We start from the raw sequence: 17,500 nt of genomic DNA, 5'->3' as shown, positions 1-17,500 counted from the left end.
ATAATGAAACTAAAAGAAATAATGAAATTAAAAGAAATAATGAAACTAATAATGAAACTAATAATGAAACTAATAATGAAACTAAAAGAAATAATGAAACTAAAAGAAATAATGAAACTAAAAGAAATAATGAAACTAATAATGAAACTAATAATGAAACTAATAATGAAACTAAAATAAAATACTTGCCTAAAATATATGATCCTTTCTTGCAGGGACCCTACCGCGGAAGAATCAAAAAATTGTTTTCACCTTTAAGTGAAAAAACAAACACGGATCCGTTTTGGATAAATAAGATTCATGTTATACTTCTTGCTACTGATTATTACGAATTTGAACAGACAATAGATACACTCAAATCATTATCAACAGAAAAAGAACTTTCTTTATTGACAGAAACAGAAGATGAACAGACAATAGATACACTCAAATCATTATCAACAGAAAAAGAACTTTCTTTATTGACAGAAACAGAAGATGAACAGACAATAGATACACTCAAATCATTATCAACAGAAAAAGAACTTTCTTTATTGACAGAAACAGAAGATGAACAGACAATAGATACACTCAAATCATTATCAACAGAAAAAGAACTTTCTTTATTGACAGAAACAGAAGATGAACAGACAATAGATACACTCAAATCATTATCAACAGAAAAAGAACTTTCTTTATTGACAGAAAACAGAAGATGAACAGACAATAGATACACTCAAATCATTATCAACAGAAAAAGAACTTTCTTTATTGACAGAAACAGAAGATGAACAGGGAAATATCGATTCCGAGGATCGAGTCAAAATTTTGAAATTTTTATGCAATATAGTTATAACTAATCCCGACAATCAAACAATTATAAAAAAATCTAATGGAATAAAAGAAATAAGTAATGGAATAAAAGAAATAAGTAAAGAAGTTCCTCGATGGTCATACAAACTACTCGACATTTTCGAACAACACCATAGAGGAGGCGAGGAACACATGATAACAGATTATGCAATTCGTTCAAGAATCTTCCGGTACGCAATAGTTTTTTCTAAGGAGGAGTTAAAGGATGATTTTTTTCTACCAAACGATATAGAAAACGACCTATCTTTGATGGAATATTCGCCAGAACCGAATTTTCGTCGAGACATAATAAAAGGTGCCGTGCGTGCCCAAAGACGTAAAATAATTAATGGGGAACTGTTTCAATCAAATGTGCATTCCCCACTTTTTTTTGACAGAGTAGACAGCCTCTTCTTCAGAGTGTTCAGATCTTTGTATTCTGATATTTCTTGGCTGATAAAACTAATATCTCGAAATTGGATATGGAAAAACAAAGAATCACAAATTTCTGATTATACAGAAAATGAGGAGGACATAAGAGAAGAAGACGAAGAGATAAGAGAAAGCATAGAAAAGATACAAGAAAGAGACAAAGAGGAAGAAAAAAGAAGAGAAAGCATAGAAGAGATACAAAAAGGAGACAAAAAAGAGAAAGAAAAAAGAAGACAAGAGTCAGAGGCAGATGACTTCCTGCTGGACGCAGCAGAATTTTGGGATATCGTCTTTTTTGGTCAAGGACCAAGGGGCATCATGTTAATAGCCCAATCGATTTTTAGAAAATATATTCTATTACCTTCATTGATAATAGCTAAAAACATTGTCCGTATATTATTATTTCAAATTCCTGAGTGGTCCACGGATTTCAAGGGTTGGAAGCGAGAAATACATGTTAAATGCACTTATAATGGTCTTCAATTCTCCACAAAAGACTTTCCAAAAAATTGGTTATCAGAAGGTATCCAGATCAAGATCCTATATCCTTTTCGCCTGAAACCTTGGCGCGGATCTAAACTGAAACCCTCTCATAAAGATCCAATGAAAAAAAAGCATAAAGATCCAATGAAAAAAAAGCATAAAGATCCAATGAAAAAAAAGAAAGTTAAAAAGAATGATTTTTGCTTTTTAACAGCTTGTGGACTGGAAAGTGACTTACCTTGCGGTCCTCCTCGAAGACGGCCTTCGTTTTTTCAGCCTATTTTTAACGAACTAGAAAAAAAAAGTGAAAAATGGAAAATTTTTAAAAAAGGAAAAAAATTGTTTCGAAAAGTCTCAGGAGAAACAAAAATTCCATTTGTAAAGGGAATAATAAAAAAACTTTCAAAAAGAAATCCAGTTTTGGAGTTGAGAGAAGAATTGGGCGAAACTAAAAAAGATTTGGGCGAAACTAAAAAAGATTCGATAATCAGTAATAAGATGATTGACGAATCATCCCTTCAAATTCAATCTATGGAGCGGACAAATTATTCATTAACAGAAAAAAAGATAAAAGATCTGACTGAGAGAACAAACACAATCAAAAATCAAATAGAAAAAATTATAAAAGACAAGAAATTAGAATCATCAAAAAAATTTTGGAAAATATTAAAAAGAAGAAATATTCGATTAATCCGTAAATTCTATTTATTTATAAAACTTTTTATTCAAAAGATATACATAGATATTTTTCTATATATCATTAAATATATCATTAATATTCCAAGACCCAATCCACAACTTTTTCTTGAATCAACAAAAAAAATGATTGATAAATTCATTTACAATAATGAAGCAAATCAAGAAAGAATTAATAAACCAAATAAAAATACAATTCATTTTATTTCAACTATAAAAAATATAAAAAACTCACTTTCGAATATTAGAAATCAAAATGCAAAAGCTTTTTGTGACTTATCCTCCCTCTCACAAGCATATGTATTTTACAAATTATCACAAACCCAAGTTATTAAATTCAAACCTATCCTTCAATATCACGGAACATCTCTTTTTCTTAAAAATGAAATAAAAGATTATTTTGAAGAACAAGGAATATCTCATTCCCAATTAAAACATCATTATGGGTTAAGACAAAAAATCTCTGGAATAAAGGAATGGAAAAACTGGTTAAGGAGTCATTATCAATACGATTATCAATACGATTTAGTTCAGAGTATATGGCTTAGATTAGTACCAGAACAATGGCGAAATAGAGTCAATCAACACTATATGGCTCAAAATAAAGATTTAACAAAATGGGATTCAGATGAAAAAGAAAGATTAATACATTACGAAAAAAAAAATGATTTTCAAGCGAATTCATTACTGAATCAAGAATATAAACTGAATCAAGAACAAAAACGGAATCAAGAACAAAAATATAAAAAAGATAATTTTAAAAAACACTATAGATATAATTTATTATCATATATATTTATTATATATCAAGATATGAGGGACTCATATACTTATGGATCACCATTACAAGTAAATAAGAGGGAAGAGATTCCTTATAATTACAACATGGATAAACGAAAATTTTTTGATATATTGGGGGATATTCCTATCCATAATTATCTAACGGGGAAAACGGGGAAAACGGGGAAATTTTCGCATAGAAAATTTTTTAATTGGAGAATTCTTAATTTTTGTCTTAGAAATAAGACCGATATTGAGTCCTGGGTCGATACCAGTACCAAGAGTAAGAAGACCAGTACCAAGAGTAAGAAAACCAGTACCAAGAGTAAGAAAAATATTAAGACTGTGATTAATAATTTTAATAATTATCAAATATCGAATCTGGAACTTTGGTTCTTCCCAGAATTTGTGCTACTATATAATGCATATAAGGTTGAACCATGGATCATACCAATAAAACTACTTCTTTTCAATTTTAATTTTAATGGAAAAAAAGAGGATCTTGTATCAGATGCAAAAAAAAAAAGAAAATTTAGATCCGTTCTCTCAAATCAAGAAAAAGATGTTGAAGAAGATTATGGTAAATCATCCAATCAAGAAAAAGGTAAATCATCCAATCAAGAAAAAGGTAAATCATACAATCAAGAAAAAGATGTTGAAGAAGATTATGGTAAATCATCCAATCAAGAAAAAGGTAAATCATCCAATCAAGAAAAAGGTAAATCATACAATCAAGAAAAAGATGTTGAAGAAGATTATGGTAAATCATACAATGAAGAAAAAGGTAAATCATACAATCAAGAAAAAGATGTTGAAGAAGATTATGGTAAATCATACAATGAAGAAAAAGGTAAATCATACAATCAAGAAAAAGATGTTGAAGAAGATTATGGTAAATCATCCAATCAAGAAAAAGGTAAATCATACAATCAAGAAAAAGATGTTGAAGAAGATTATGGTAAATCATCCAATCAAGAAAAAGGTAAATCATACAATCAAGAAAAAGGTAAATCATCCAATCAAGAAAAAGGTAAATCATCCAATCAAGAAAAAGGTAAATCAGATCAAGAAAAAGGTAAATCAGACAATCAAGAAAAAGATGTTGAAGAAGATTCTGGTAAATCAAAAAAACATAGAAAGGAAGACGAGAGCAAGAGAGAAGCTCGTTTATTCCTACAAAAGTATTTGTATTTTCAATTCGGATGGGATGCTGATTCTTTCGATGAAAAAATAATCAAAAATATCAAAGCATATTCTTTCATTCTTGGCCTGATAAATATGAATGAAACTTTTCTATACTCTGTTAGAAGAGGAGGAACGAATCTGGATATTTTGATGGATTCGGCGGATAAGTTACTTTTAACTTATCAATACCTACTCAAAAAAGGAGTATTGATTATCGAACCAATTCGCCGGTATGTAGAAATTGATGGACAATTTATTCTATATCAAACTATAAGTATTTCATTGGTTCATAAAAATAAACATGAAATTAATCAAAGACGCAAAAAAAAAAAAAGACGCAAAAAAAAAAACTATATTGAAAAAAATAAATTTTGATGAATCCATTGCAAGACATCAAAAAATGACTGAAAATAAAGACAAAAATCATTATGATTTGTTTATTCCTGAAAATATTTTATCCCCTAACCACCGGAGAGAATTGCGAATTCGAATTTCTTTCAATTCAAGGGATAAAAATGGTATGCATAGAAATCCAGTATTTTTAAATAATGTAAAAAACTGTGGTCAAGTTTTGAATAAAAACAAACATCTTGATAGTGATAAAAAGAAACTAATTAAATTAAAGTTCTTTCTTTGGCCCAATTATCGATTAGAAGATTTAGCTTGTATGAATCGCTATTGGTTTAATAGTAATAATGGCAGTCGTTTCAGTATGGTAAGGATACATATGTATCCGCGTTTGAAAATTCGTCAATGGTACATTTTTCCATATATTATGATTGAAAACCGGATTGATTAATTTTATTTGAAAAAATTATAAAGTTCATAACGAACTTAAAATCATTGTGCATATTAAAATGAATGGTATTATTATTATTACTGATCAGTAAAATTCACATTCAAAAAAAGGGGGAGAGAAATTTTTGTTTTATGGTAAAAAATTCATTCATCTCAGTTATTTTTCAAGAAAAAAAAGAAGAAAACAAGGGGTCCGTTGAATTTCAAATAGTCAGTTTCACCAATAAGATACGAAGACTTACTTCACATTTGGAATTGCACAAAAAAGACTATTTATCTCAGAGAGGTCTACGTAAAATTCTAGGAAAACGTCAACGGCTTCTGTCTTATTTATCAAAGAAAAATAACATACGTTATAAAGAATTAATTAGTGAGTTGGATATTCGGGAATCAAAAAATCGTTAATTTGATTGAATTAGTCGATTTATTATATTTTTCATTTTGATGTACTTCTTTTCGTTTTCAACAATTCATGTAAGAATGAATCGAGGAAAAACTTATGAATCTATCAGCTACAGAAAAAGACCTTATGATAGTCAATATGGGACCTCACCACCCATCAATGCACGGTGTTCTTCGTCTCATCGTTACTCTAGATGGTGAAGATGTTGTTGACTGTGAACCAATATTAGGTTATTTACACAGAGGAATGGAAAAAATTGCGGAAAACCGAACAATTATACAATATTTGCCTTATGTAACACGTTGGGATTATTTAGCCACTATGTTCACGGAAGCAATAACCGTAAATGGACCAGAACAATTGGGCAATATTCAAGTCCCTAAAAGAGCCAGCTATATCAGAGTAATTATGTTGGAGTTGAGTCGTATAGCTTCTCATCTATTATGGCTTGGACCTTTTATGGCCGATATTGGTGCACAGACCCCCTTTTTCTATATTTTCAGAGAAAGAGAATTAGTATATGATCTATTCGAAGCTGCCACCGGTATGAGAATGATGCATAATTATTTTCGTATCGGAGGAGTAGCGGCCGATCTACCCTATGGCTGGATAGATAAATGTTTGGATTTCTGTGATTATTTTTTAACAGGAATTGTTGAATATCAAAAACTTATTACGCGAAATCCTATTTTTTTAGAACGTTATTGGTGGAGAAGAAGCAATAAATTGGGGTCTATCCGGCCCAATGCTACGAGCCTCTGGAATCAAATGGGATCTTCGTAAAGTTGATCATTATGAGTGTTACGACGAATTTGATTGGGAAATCCAGTGGCAAAAAGAAGGAGATTCATTAGCTCGTTATTTAGTCCGAATCAGTGAAATGACGGAATCCATAAAAATAATTCAACAGGCCCTGGAAGGAATTCCGGGGGGTCCCTATGAGAATTTAGAAATCCGATGTTTGATCGAGAAAGGGATCCAGAATGGAATGATTTTGAATATCGATTCATTAGTAAAAAACCTTCTCCTACATTTGAATTACCGAGACAAGAACTTTATGCGAGAATGGAAGCCCCAAAGGGAGAATTAGGAATTTTTCTGATAGGAGATCAAAGTGGTTTTCCTTGGAGATGGAAAATTCGCCCGCCGGGTGTTTATCAATTTGCAAATTCTTCCTCAGTTAGTTAAAAGAATGAAATTGGCTGATATTATGACGATACTAGGTAGCATAGATATCATTATGGGAGAAGTGATCGTTGAAATGATAATTTATACAACAGAAGTAGAAGATATCAATTCCTTTTACAGATTGGAATCCTTAAAAGAGGTCTATGGGATCATATGGATGTTTGTCCCTATTTTGACTCTTGTATTGGGAATCACAATAGGTGTACTAGTAATTGTATGGTTAGAAAGAGAAATATCTGCAGGAATACAACAACGTATTGGGCCTGAATACGCCGGCCCTTTGGGAATTCTTCAAGCTCTAGCAGATGGAACAAAACTGCTTTTCAAAGAGAATATTCTTCCATCTAGAGGAATACTCTGTTTATTCCGTATTGGACCGTCTATAGCAGTCATATCCATGTTACTAAGTTTTTCAGTAATTCCTTTTAGCTCTCGCCTTATTTTAGCCGATCTCAATCGGTATTTTTTTATGGATTGCCATTTCAAGTATTGCTCCTGTTGGACTTCTTATGTCAGGATACGGATCAAATAATAAATATTCCTTTTTAGGTGGTCTGCGAGCTGCTGCTCAATCGATTAGTTATGAAATACCATTAACTCTATGTGTTTTATCAATATCTCTACGTGCGATTCGTTGAAATATAAACTTTTTCTTTTCCCTATTCCTTTCGTTCTATAAAATAAGCTGAATGGATTGAATAGATATCTTCGTTATTTATTTTCGTTATTTTATTATCCTTCAGGTTGATAAACTAAATTAGATAGTTATATATGAGTGAAAGAAAGCAGCTTATAAATTCGCAGTAAATTAAACAAAAAAAAATTTAATCTCATTTCCTATGTACAAGAGTTAAGTGGAAGAAAACATAAGTGGAAGAAGTCTTTACCCCAAGACGGGTTGATTAGTCAATCTAGCTTGAAGCGGGCTCAAAAGATCAACCGTATAGAGTTTTGGCTATCCTTTGTATAGATTCCCATACATGTATTGCCAAACCAAACGGGGGATTGAACAAAAAAATGAGTGGATGGTTAGGAACACCAAAATACACAAAGGATTAGTAATGGAGATTATGTAAATTATATAAAAAGGATATTTCTGGATAACATAAAAAGAATACTAATTGGGGCTTTAAATTAGTAGAAATGAGTAGGCAGTACTACCCACGATTCCGGTCCAGAGTATGCTCCTATCCACCGATTAAAGTAATGACTATCAGGAACGAAATAATCCTTTACTATTTTTTAGTTTAAGCCCCCATTCGTAATTTTCTCAGATCAGAAAGAAGAATAGGAACGAAAAAGAAAGAATAAAAAATAAATATTTTTTTTTTTTTTATTCTTTCTTTCATATATATAGAGAGATATAATCTGTGTCATGATTTATGAGCTAATGTAATATTTAATTTTTTTCGTAATCGAAAACAATGGGTTGAAATATCTATTGATATTTCTACAAGAAGTATTTTATTGAAGGCTTAAGTTATTACTCAACAAATAAAAATTGAAATTAGTAACGGGCGAGATCAATTCAGAAGCACTTTTTTTATTCTTCATAATATAGCAGACAGAATTCCATTGGTATAATTTTGGACCTTCCAATCCATTTTTTCTCTATCTATTCTACAACCATACGAAGAGAAATAATACTGATTCGGTCCTTAAATTTATTTGTGACCCACGAGGAGCCGTATGAGTTGAAAACCTCATGTACGGTTTTGGACTAGCGATGGGAACAGTGATGTTATCATCGACTATAATTATCTAACAGCTCAAGTACAGTTGATATAGTTGAGGCGCAATCAAAATATGGGGTTTGGGGATGGAATTTGTGGCGTCAGCCAATAGGGTTTATCGTTTTTCTAATTTCTTCTCTAGCAGAATGTGAGAGATTACCTTTTGATTTACCAGAAGCCGAGGAAGAATTAGTAGCAGGGTATCAAACCGAATATTCGGGTATCAAATTTGGTTTATTTTATGTTGCTTCCTATCTAAATCTATTACTTTCTTCCTTATTTGTAACAGTTCTTTACTTGGGGGGTTGGAATATTTCCATTCCGTACGTATTCGTCCCTGAGCTATTTGAAATAAATAAAATGAATGGAATCTTTGGAACGACAATTGGTATCTTTATTACATTAGCTAAAACTTATTTGTTTTTGTTTATTTCTATCGCAACAAGATGGACTTTACCTAGGTTAAGAATGGACCAATTATTAAATCTTGGATGGAAATTTCTTTTACCCATTTCTCTCGGTAATCTATTATTAACAACTTCTTTCCAACTTCTTTCACTGTAAAGAAAAAAAGAATACGAGATTCATGACTTGGTTCAAACAAGAGAAAGAAACAAACATAAAATTATTCATAGATATTCACGATATGTTCCCTATGGTAACTGGGTTCATGAATTATGGCCACCAAACAGTCCGAGCAGCAAGGTACATTGGTCAAGGTTTCATGATTACCTTATCCCACGCAAATCGTTTACCTGTAACTATTCAATACCCTTATGAAAAATTAATCGCATCAGAGCGTTTCCGTGGGCGAATCCATTTTGAATTTGATAAATGCATTGCTTGTGAAGTATGTGTTCGTGTATGCCCTATAGATCTGCCTGTTGTTGATTGGAAATTTGAAACGGATATTAGAAAAAAACGATTGCTTAATTACAGTATTGATTTCGGAATTTGTATATTTTGTGGTAACTGCGTTGAGTATTGTCCAACAAATTGTTTATCAATGACTGAAGAATATGAACTTTCTACTTACGACCGTCACGAATTGAATTATAATCAAATTGCTTTGGGCCGTTTACCAATGTCAGTAATTGACGATTATACAATTCGAACAATTTTGAATTCGCCTCAAAGAAAAACTGAGTAAGTAAACCTCCTATTCTATTAAAGAGAAATTTCCAATTCTTTTAAGGTTCCGTTTTGGTTTAAGTTAAAAGAATATTTGGTTTGACTTAAAAGAATGAGGCCTTTACTCTTTGTTTGGTCAATAAATAAAAATTCAATTACAAATTAACTGGTTGATAAGAATTTCGAATTCATTTTTCTTGAAAATCTATTAATATATTCGTAATTATTTCGAAATATATAGTTTCAAAAAACAAAATACCCTTTCGAACCGAACAAAAAAAAAGAATTAAAAACGAAACAATAATTGTACTTAGATCAATTCACACCTAATAGATTAGGATTTTATTCAATTAGGAACGTATCATAAAAAAAAAATTCCTGGTCGGGTCAATAAGATCATGAAAAGCATTTCGATTTATTTATCTCTTATTTTACATATAATGGATTTGCCTGGACCAATACACGATTTTCTTTTAGTTTTTCTGGGATCGGGTCTTATATTAGGGGGCCTGGGAGTGGTATTACTTACCAATCCAATTTTTTCTGCCTTTTCATTGGGATTGGTTCTTGTTTGTATATCCTTATTCTATATTCTCTCAAATTCTCATTTTGTAGCTGCTGCCCAGCTTCTTATTTATGTGGGAGCCATAAATGTTTTAATCCTATTTGCTGTGATGTTCATGAATGGTTCAGAATATTATAAAAATTTTAATCTGTGGACCATTGGGAATGGCCTTACTTCGTTGATTTGTACAAGTATTCTTGTTTCGCTAATTACTACTATATTAGATACATCATGGTACGGGATTATTTGGACTACAAGATCAAACCAAATTATAGAACAAGATTTGATAAGTAATAGTCAACAAATTGGAATTCATTTAGCAACAGATTTTTTTCTTCCATTTGAATTCATTTCACTAATTCTTTTAGTTGCTTTGATAGGTGCAATTGCTGTGGCTCGTCAGTAATAAATCTTTCTAACTAGGAATAGCAAGCAATCCAAATTAAACTTTTTTCTGTCTTATCGCATCTATTTTCCTTGAATTCTTGTTCGTGTATAAAATATAAAATAGAAATTCGTTTATTCGAGATATTTCCAATATATTCTTTTTGTTATATTCTATTCTAGTCAATCAAATCCGTTGAATTATTGTTCATATTAAAATGAATCGAAATTGATAAGGAGTTGGTCAATGATGCTCGAACATATACTTGTTTTGAGTGCCTATTTATTTTCTATCGGTATTTATGGATTGATCACGAGTCGAAATATGGTTCGGGCCCTTATGTGTCTTGAACTTATACTGAATGCGGTTAATATAAATTTTGTAACATTTTCTGATTTTTTTGATAGTCGGCAATTAAAAGGAAATATTTTATCAATTTTTGTTATAGCTATTGCAGCCGCTGAAGCAGCTATTGGATCAGCTATTGTTTCCTCAATTTATCGTAACAGAAAATCAACGCGTATCAATCAATCAACTTTGTTGAATAAGTAATATTAATAATATTAAATTATAAGATTCACCAATTTGAATTAGCATGTCCAATATGTTGGAATCTACATCATGTTTTCGAAAACGTAAGAAATCAAAGTATCTTGGTCCTTTCTTATGAGTTGATCCCGAAGGAAATTGATTAGAAAATTTCTGGTAAATCGTTGATTCATCTGGTGTTTAACTATAATGATTCATTTACAAGTTTACTAGATTGAAATTTTATGATGTTCAAAAAATTATAGATCCCATGTCACATTCAGTAAAAATTTATGATACATGTATAGGGTGTACTCAATGTGTCCGAGCCTGCCCCACCGATGTGTTAGAAATGATACCTTGGGATGGATGTAAAGCTAAGCAAATTGCTTCCGCTCCAAGAACAGAAGACTGTGTTGGTTGTAAGAGATGTGAATCCGCTTGTCCAACAGATTTCTTGAGCGTTCGAGTTTATTTATGGCATGAAACAACTCGAAGTATGGGTCTAGCTTATTGATACGTTCCCGAAAACCCCACTTGAATACATTTTGAATCCATTTTATTTTTTTTTTACTGAAAAAACCCGTGCTCAAAAAAAATCTTTTTTGAGCACGGGTTTTTCTGGTCCAAGTGCATCTTGTCTTTACCACGAATTATTTTCCTTGGTTAACAATAATTGTAGTTTTACCAATATCTGCAGGTTCTTTAATTTTCTTTCTTCCTCATAGAGGAAATAAGCTAATTAAGTGGTATACTATGTGTATATGCATATTTGAACTCCTTCTAACAACCTATGCATTTTGTTATCATTTCCGATTGGACGATCCATTAATCCAGCTGGAGGAAGATTATAAATGGATAAATTTTTTTGATTTTTACTGGAGATTGGGAATAGATGGACTTTCTATAGGGCCCATTTTACTGACAGGATTTATCACTACTTTAGCTACTTTGGCGGCTTGGCCAGTTACTCGAGATTCGCGATTATTCCATTTCTTGATGCTAGCAATGTACAGTGGTCAAATAGGATCATTTTCTTCTCGAGACCTTTTACTTTTTTTCATCATGTGGGAGTTCGAATTAATTCCCGTTTATCTACTTCTATCCATGTGGGGGGGAAAGAAACGTCTGTACTCGGCTACAAAATTTATTTTGTACACTGCGGGGGGTTCCATTTTTTTATTAATAGGAGTTTTGGGTATCGGTTTATACGGTTCTAATGAACCAACATTAAATTTTGAAACATTAGCTAATCAATCGTATCCTGTCGCACTGGAAATCATATTCTATATTGGATTTCTTATTGCTTTTGCTGTCAAATCGCCGATTATACCCTTACATACGTGGTTACCAGACACCCATGGGGAGGCACATTACAGTACTTGTATGCTTCTAGCCGGAATTTTATTAAAAATGGGAGCGTATGGATTAGTTCGCATCAATATGGAATTATTACCCCACGCTCATTCCATATTTTCTCCCTGGTTGATAATAGTGGGTACAATGCAAATAATTTATGCAGCTTCAACATCTCTTGGTCAACGGAATTTAAAAAAAAGAATAGCCTATTCCTCCGTATCTCATATGGGTTTCATAATTATAGGAATTGGCTCTATAACTGATACGGGACTCAACGGAGCTATTTTACAAATAATATCTCATGGATTTATCGGTGCTGCACTTTTTTTCTTGGCAGGAACGAGTTATGATAGAATGCGTCTTTTTTATCTCGACGAAATGGGTGGAATGGCTATTCCGATTCCAAAAATATTTACGATGTTCAGTATCTTATCGATGGCTTCTCTTGCATTACCGGGCATGAGTGGTTTTGTTGCAGAGTTGATAGTCTTTTTTGGAATAATTACCAGCCAAAAATATTTTTTAATGCCAAAAATACTAATTACTTTCGTAATGTCAATTGGAATGATATTAACTCCTATTTATTCATTATCTATGTCACGTCAAATGTTCTATGGATACAAGCTATTTAATGCTCAAAGTTCTTATTTTTTTGATTCTGGACCACGAGAGTTATTTGTTTCGATCTCTATCTTTCTACCAGTAATAGGTATTGGTATTTATCCGGATTTTGTCCTCTCATTATCAGGTGAGAAGGTCGAAACTATTCTATATAATTATTTTTATAGATAGTTTTGATGAATAAAACAAAAAATCAAAAAGTAATCCTATGATTTTTAAAATTGTTCGTTGTACAGTGAAAAAAAAAAGAAAGAAGTCTTTTTTCTTCTCTTAAGTTTAAGTTAAGTAAAAAAAGGTAAAAGAATTAAATTGAATTTTAATCAGACATCTTTGGCTTTTGTTAGAACCTTTTGAATCAAGTAGTGGAGTGATTCAAAAGGTTCTTGACAGCTTACAATAAGTTTTCTTATATATACGCTGTCCTATCTTAGTATTTGTTAGGCTTAGCCTTTTTATTCAATTCAATTAGATGTTAATGTAAATGAACCATAACTATGTAAACCTATTCCTAATAGATTGACCCCAAAATAGCATATCCAAATTATAAGAAATCCCATAGAAGCCACAAGTGCGGAATTTACACCTTCCAAATTTTTATTTGTTCGGGTATGTAAATAAATCGCGAATACGGTCCAAGTAATAAATGCCCAAGTTTCCTTTGGGTCCCAATTCCAATATGATCCCCACGCCTCATTAGCCCATACGGCTCCCGAAAGAATTCCTATGGTTAAAAAGATAAACCCGAGACTAATAATACGATAACTCCAACGATCCAATTGTTGAGTCAATTGATACCTGTAAAAATTTTTAGAAGAAAGAAAATAAGTGTTTAATAAAACATTGCTTCTTTCATTCATGTATTGGATTTCGCCAAACGAAAATGACTGATTTAATAAATTATTGTTTTTACCAATAATTTTTATGGCTTTTCGAAATGTAATGACTAGAAGAGCTACTGATAATAATGATCCACATAAAAGAGCTGCATAGCCTAATACCATCATACTTACGTGCATCATTAACCACTGGGATTGGAGAGCAGGCGCTAATATTGCGGATTGATGCATTTTGGTTAAAAGACCCGAAGTGGCAAAGCCTTGGGTAAAAATAACACTTGGTGCGGTTATTGCGCTTAAATCATTTTTACGCTTTTTAAAATAGTAAACCATATGAATAAGGGAGAAACCCCATGAAAGAAAGATTAATGATTCATATAAATCACTTAATGGGAAATGTCCTGAATAAATCCAACGAGTGACTAATAATCCTGTTATACAGAAAAAGGTAACTATCATGCCCTTTTCTGATGAATCATATAGTCCTACGACTTCATCGACTAATAAGAATAAGGTTAAAAAATGAATTGTAATTACAATTGAAACGACCGAAAAGGATATATGAGTTAATATATGCTCTAAAGTTGAAAAAATCATAAGAATTCTGAAAAAAGCGAGGGTTTCTAGATTTTATGGAATGGAAATCAGGAATTAAATTCATTATAGGACTTATTCTATCTCTTTTAGAAGATACTATGCCGCTACTCGGACTCGAACCGAGATGCTCTAGCACTGCTTCCTAAGAGCAGCGTGTCTACCGATTTCACCATAGCGGCTTGCTCGAAATCATAATAAGCCATTTTTTATTCAATCGTCGAGATTGAAGGTGAAGGGGTCAATTCAATGTAAAATGTAAAAGAAGCATTTAATTTAAATTGATGAATAAAAACTCGTTTAAATAGCAATTTGAAGGTTCAAAAAGAATCTTTATTATTTATCGTTTTATTTAATTATCCTTTTTTTTATTTAATATTTAATTTAATATTTAATTATTTCAACAGAGATTTTATAGTTTGTGTTTTCCTAAAAGAGAACTCCTCTATTGTAACTAAACTAACTAGTTGTAACTTCAATTCATAGATAGAATTCAACAAAAAAATGTTCTTTATCATTTTAATTTTTTAATGATTCATCTCTCATTCTTTTATATGATTTTTATGAATCTATAAAAAAAAAAATGCTTATCAATTGAATGAATAAATGAATGAAAAAATATTATTTTTAGAGATCACAATTTCAGCACCACATCCAATGATTTCAAAAGATTTATGTAATTTGCATAGCTTTGTATTAATCGTTAGGATTTTGCGTTTTAAGGATTTATCAAACCAACTAGATATTGGGTTGTACACGTTACGTTATATAAAAAGCGTTTCGATTCCTGTCATAATTGTACCATACTTCAAAAAAGTATTTCGAATTTCGAATTCTAAAAATATGTCTTGATTCATCTTCTTATACAAACATAGAATTTTTTTAGATCATTTTAAATTGATACATTATTTGTATATCCACTAAATTATAAAGGGAGTTTTCTCAATTGGGTTGAAAGCAAGGGAAGGATATATAGTAATTCAGAGAAATAATGATTCATAAAGTTACAAAATTGAAACTTAATGGATTAGTTTCAACAACCCAGTTAAAGCTCTTATATATATGTGCTCCGATATAGCTATAGTATAAATATACAAATTTTTATTATTTAATTATTTAATTATTTATTATTATAAATTGAAATTGAATATTATAAAAATAACAAATTATTATAACACTAAGATACCAAATGGGGCGATGGGGAAAATGAGAATCCCCATCCCGGAAATGAAAAAAAAAAAGATATTCAAAAAAGAAAACCTTTGTATCTTATTCGAGTTAAACCAATTCAGATTAAAAAAAAATTATTTGTCGTACAAAAAAACTTTTTGAATTACCCGTAAAAATAGATCTCGATAATGAAAAAGCTTTCAACGCCGCCCAATATCCTTTCTTTTTCCAAACATTTTTTCGAATACGCTTTTTTGATGTAGAAGTACGTTTTTTTGGAACTGCCATTCAAAAAAAAGGTTATTTAGTGCTATAGTTGGATGTCAAAGACATCTATTTTTAAAACAAAATGATCGGTGTCTTTATGTCATTATTTATCTATTCCTATAGATTTTCTAGATTAATAGATTTTCTAGATTATAATTATCTATATACTACTATATAAATTTCATAAGAACTAAATAGAGATGGGAAAATAACATAAAATGCTTCTATTCTAGAAAAAAAAAAAAAAAAAAATATGATATAACCTTTTTTTATTTATATTCCATACACTATCCAGAAAAAAAGAAGAATTTGTATTTAATTTATTGGTACCTTTCTTTTTTATATCTCCATTCAAATCTATAGGATAGATTAGGATCTATTATGATATATAAATTGAATTGATGAAATCAAAAAAACGTAAAAAAGAGTCTTTCCTTCTCTATCTCTGCCTATTTTTTTTGTCGTCCTACATTTATAATTTATACATCTCCATTTATACACGAAAAATACATCAAAACAAAAAAATGTAAAAAAACCATTTTATTTACCTAATAAAAAACAAACTTGAATTTTTTTCTATTAATTGGTAATTGGTCAAGCTCGAAGAGAGAGTATGCCCAATTTTCATTTTCAATCAAATTCGAATGAGACTCGTAATTAATCTGTTAAAGGATACATAATTTTGAAAAAAAAAAAGAATATTTTTTTTTTCCATTAGTAACTCGGTGATATCATTTGATTACTTCTAACTTCGAAATTTGAATATTTTTGAAATATTTGAGAAAGATTAAAAGATTAATAATAGAAAATTCCAGTTAACTTTGTAATATCTTGATTGTATTATTGCTCCCTTTCCATCAAAAGAGATAAGAGCCGGTGAATCAGAAACGATTAATTAAGAAAGAATAAGAAAAAAGTTTTTATGGAGCATACATATCAATATTCATGGATCATACCTTTTGTGCCACTTCCAATTCCTATTTTAATAGGAATGGGACTCCTACTTTTTCCGACGGCAACAAAAAATCTTCGTCGTATGTGGGCTTTTCCCAATATTTTATTGTTAAGTATAGTTATGATTTTTTCGGTCGATCTGTCTATTCAGCAAATAAATAGAAGTTCTATCTATCAATATGGATGGTCTTGGACCATCAATAATGATTTTTCTTTCGAGTTTGGCTACTTTATTGATTCACTTACCTCTATTATGTCAATATTAATCACTACTGTTGGAATTTTTGTTCTTATTTATAGTGACAATTATATGTCTCATGATCAAGGATATTTGAGATTTTTTGCTTATATGAGTTTATTCAATACTTCAATGTTGGGATTAGTTACTAGTTCTAATTTGATACAAATTTATATTTTTTGGGAATTGGTTGGAATGTGTTCTTATCTATTAATAGGGTTTTGGTTCACACGACCTGTTGCGGCAAACGCTTGTCAAAAAGCGTTTGTAACTAATCGGATAGGCGATTTTGGTTTATTATTAGGAATCTTAGGTTTTTATTG

General features: G+C 30.8%; 1 pseudogene across 1 annotated transcript; it reads left to right on the top strand.

Moving 5' to 3' along the window:
• Positions 1-6,314: 6,314 nt before the first annotated feature.
• LOC149506081 (NAD(P)H-quinone oxidoreductase subunit 1, chloroplastic-like) lies at positions 6,315-13,350 on the top strand (annotated as a pseudogene). The gene is made up of 2 exons (XR_016338380.1): positions 6,315-7,430; positions 8,553-13,350. The product of XR_016338380.1 is annotated as an NAD(P)H-quinone oxidoreductase subunit 1, chloroplastic-like (transcript).
• Positions 13,351-17,500: the final 4,150 nt, after the last annotated feature.

This window comes from Durio zibethinus, unplaced genomic scaffold, assembly GCF_047325235.1.
Source record: "Durio zibethinus cultivar Kanyao isolate XHJ-2024 unplaced genomic scaffold, ASM4732523v1 HiC_scaffold_1, whole genome shotgun sequence".
In the NCBI taxonomy this organism is placed as follows: Eukaryota; Viridiplantae; Streptophyta; class Magnoliopsida; order Malvales; family Malvaceae; genus Durio; species Durio zibethinus.
The sequence above is the reverse complement of the archived record's forward strand: the minus strand, read 5'-3'. Positions and strand labels throughout refer to the sequence as shown.